The sequence below is a fragment of the Photinus pyralis genome, unplaced genomic scaffold (genome assembly GCF_008802855.1).
Source record: "Photinus pyralis isolate 1611_PpyrPB1 unplaced genomic scaffold, Ppyr1.3 Ppyr1.4_LG8, whole genome shotgun sequence".
NCBI lineage: Eukaryota > Metazoa > Arthropoda > Insecta > Coleoptera > Lampyridae > Photinus > Photinus pyralis.
In genome coordinates, this window is record NW_022170819.1 from 20,322,734 (window position 1) to 20,326,592 (window position 3,859).

Below are 3,859 nucleotides of genomic sequence, written 5' to 3' on the forward strand. Positions count from 1 at the left end.
TTACAAACTGATAACTCCGAACCTGTATTGTAATTGGGTAATGTAATTAATATAGATAGGTACCTAAATTAGATTGAGGAATCGCTGCATAATCCGATTAAACTTTTCCTCAAAACGTCGGTACTCAGGTGTTGGACATTAAAGTTTTTAATGTTAGAAGACAGCATCTTCATGTGATATTGTGATGTAAATAAAATTTACGTAAAAAGAAAAATTGGGTTGCCTAGAATTTGGATTTATATTTAATTTTACATCACACTCGGTTGGCGCTTAAATAAATCCCCTTTCCATTGCATGAATCATTAAACCCACATTAAAATTAGTAGCCTCAAACCAAAATAAATCAGTGGGAAAAATGCCGCGCGCCTAACTCGAACTTGTCGCTCCAGATTTTATTGGGAAGCGTAGTATTTTTCGTTAGTATAGGAAATGCATATCTCTTCTCTTCCTGTGCGCGATTATTACGATTGACAGGAACTATGATAGACTACGCTAACGCAATGTCGCTGACAAAATGTAAGTAAATAAAAATAAGGCTAATGCGACAACCCTAATTTATTATTTCCAGAATGGAAAATGTGAGCAAAACGATTTACGATATAAACGAGGGGCTGATAGCTTTGCGTTCCGAAATACGAAAGGTTAACGGTAGGATGGATAAACATCGGCACGCCGTTATTTGCGGTCTGTTATTGGGCAATTTGGTTAAACTCGATAACATTAAAAGAAGCGCCGGTAGCGTAATGGCTCAACGAGAGGCTGACGTTGTTATTAATTATGCTAAGTATCTTAAAACGCTCATTGACGAAAAGAAGACTGAATAGACTTAGTAAGTTTAGTACCTACTTACTCTTGTGATACCTACCCTTAACTGCCTAATAAAATTTGCGATGTTCTAAATTCATTTTTCCAGGACCAAATAGGAGTACCTATACATGAGAGTCCATTTTTTATAAACAGACCGATCCAGTGTCATCCTCCTATCTGTGTATGTGGTTTTAACATTTCCTTCCTGCGAACAAAAACTGTGGTGTGAGAGTGAGATACCCTCTTGACTTTATACACGCGAGCACAGTGCACGAATATCTAATTGTCCCGAAAGAATTCGGTTCCGGTTCCATTAGAAAAAAAGTTATTGCACAGGTTCTCGAGAAGGAAGATAATCGTCGGCTTCTTTATTTTGACGCTGCAAAATTTCTTGACTGGAAGTAAATTTGAATGATTTTGATTTATAGGAGAACTTGCAGATCTCCCCTACTAATTTTAACATGGGAATTGTTTATGGTTTCGTAGGTATATCGTACCAGAGCCGTCCTTATAGGGTGGAGCGAGTGGAGCGGCCGCTCCAGGCCTCGCCCTTAGGAAAAGGCCTCGCGCAAAGCCTAAACTCGCGCCAAAAAATAAGTAAAAGTTTTGGTTGAATGAAAATAATATAATTATGTACAGATATGCGTGACTAAAATATGCAGGGTGTTCATTTGAAAATATTCCACCATATATATTTATCGAAAACCACTGATTAAAGGAAAAAACGCCGAAACACGTAAAAAAATGTGTCTTGTTAAGGGGGACAACCTTTTAACCAAAAACTACTTCATCCCCTTTCACCCTCTGCCCCCCAGGGCTATCCCTTAAAAATTTTAAATGATAAGTGGTATCGAGTAATAGCAAACAGGGGTACTTTTTGGTAATAGCTTGTTTGAAAGGTCTTTCGAAGTCCTTTATTTTGACGTTTGATTTTTAAAATCGCTAGATTCGTTTTCGAGAAAATTAGAACAATTTCCACTCTTTCGGCTAGTGTCAACCATTTTGGCAGTAAAATCTGAATCAATAAATTAATTTTCTCTATCCCAAGATTGTCACAAAGGACAGCAAATTTCTTCTTTCCAATAGCAACAAATAAGTGATGCAGCTCCACCAAGCAAACAAGTCCGGCGGAAAATTTGCAAACTAATTTCAGAAATTCGTGGCGAGAAAACTTTAAGCCTTTATACCTACAACGAAGGCGTAAAAAATACGACAGTGACAAATGTATAAATTAAATGTTTATGTTGAATCGGCTTGCTGCACCAATTTTATCCGTACGGCAAGAAAATAGAAAAAATCCTGTGCATTCCAAAGCCTGAAATATTATTAAAAGGGTCCCTGGTATACTTAGACAAAAAAAAAGCTACCAGTGTGTGCTGTGTGCATTTTTCCTTTGGGAAATGCTGTACAGAACTAGCTGCTGTTGCAACCAGCAAATCTACAGAATTCATAACTAAATTTAGGTAATGTGCTTGGTACAGTGACGGATTTAAATTTTTTGCGCCCCTACGCACACCGGCACCCCTCCAAAAATAATCTTAAAATTGCAGTACATTTTAAGATGCTACTAAAATTCACATTATAACTTGAAATTTTTAAAACTAATATGAAAAGAAATACAGTATAGGTACCTAAGATTAAGTTTTCACACACGTCAAAACTTGAATTGTCGATTATAGTTCTTACAGTTACAGTTTCTTTAAACTATCTACCAATTCCAATTTATTTCATAATTTTAATTAAAATTTTTTGTTATTTGTAACTTGTTAGGGGACTAAAACTTAAAATATTACCTAAAATAAATATAGTGCAAAAAATGCCACCCTCTAAAGCTGCCGCCCCTAGGCACGTGCCTAGTGTGCCTATATGTAAATCCGCCACTGGCCACGAAGATTCTCAAATCAGTGAAGAGGAAAGTGACGACGATACTGTTTAATTAGTTAATTTCCCGCAAACTGAACCGTCCATGCACATTTCACATGCCTTTTTAATTTCAATTTATTTTATTATAGTTAACCGCCTGGCCGCCAACGACACATTGCATATTGATTTGTATCGAATAAGTTTGTATTTACAATTATTGATTTATTTAATTTTGTATTGCGATAGGGAGTAAAGCTTTTTATTTCTCTGTTTATTTGCTCCAAACGACCAAGCCTTTGTACGCTACATATATTTAATTGGTCCTTTGAGCCGAATATGCAGGATGCTGTGTAGCTTCTGTATTTTTTTGTTAATTTTGTTGGTGTTTTGGAGTCCATGTCCGAACCCGGATTCGAACAAGGGACCCTTAACACCACAGTTCATCTTTAACTGAACAGCACCACACGGACCGGCTGAACAGCACCACACGGACCGGCTATCTTATTCTGACTTACCAGTAGAATACGGTCACTTATGAGGTTTCGTCGACCCCTTACTTGGCCATCCGCACATTGTTAAAATTGGCGAAAATCGGGAAATTCCAATTTCCCTTGGCTGCTCAAGCTATTCGCAACATGGATGATTTAATCTGTGAGGCTTCGTCAGTGGTGGATGCGCAAGAATTGATCCGTCAATTAATCGCGCTGTTTTCGTGGGGACATTTTGAATTTCGAAAATGGGCATCTAATTACCGTTTAAAATTGTGACGATCCATAGGGCCGAATGGGGTGCTTAACGAAACTTCGGAGAAATAACACCAAATCTCCCCATAACAATTCCAATAAATAAACTATTACCTGTCGATGAATTGCTCCATTTCTTGGAATTATAAGGGTGCAATAATTAAACTTGAATGTAGCAGTATACTTATAATTGTTAAATGTTTTCTTTAGGTAATCGATTTCGGCCCTAGGCCATCGTCAGACCTAGCGTCATAACAAATTTTTATGACGCTAGGTCTGACGATGGCCTAGGGCCGAAATCGATTACCTAAAGAAAACATTTAACAATTATAAGTATACTGCTACATTCAAGTTTAATTAAACTATTACCTACACGGGTTACACTGACATGTTTCGGAAAACAGCTTGCTTCCATTATCAAAGTGTATATTACACAGTACTAGAAG

General features: G+C 37.2%; 1 long non-coding RNA gene across 1 annotated transcript; it reads left to right on the forward strand.

Moving 5' to 3' along the window:
* Nucleotides 1-357: 357 nt before the first annotated feature.
* Nucleotides 358-2,936, forward strand: LOC116177569. Its single transcript, XR_004146701.1, has 4 exons — nt 358-516; nt 569-829; nt 914-2,769; nt 2,820-2,936. It is a non-coding gene; the product is annotated as an uncharacterized LOC116177569 (long non-coding RNA).
* Nucleotides 2,937-3,859: the final 923 nt, after the last annotated feature.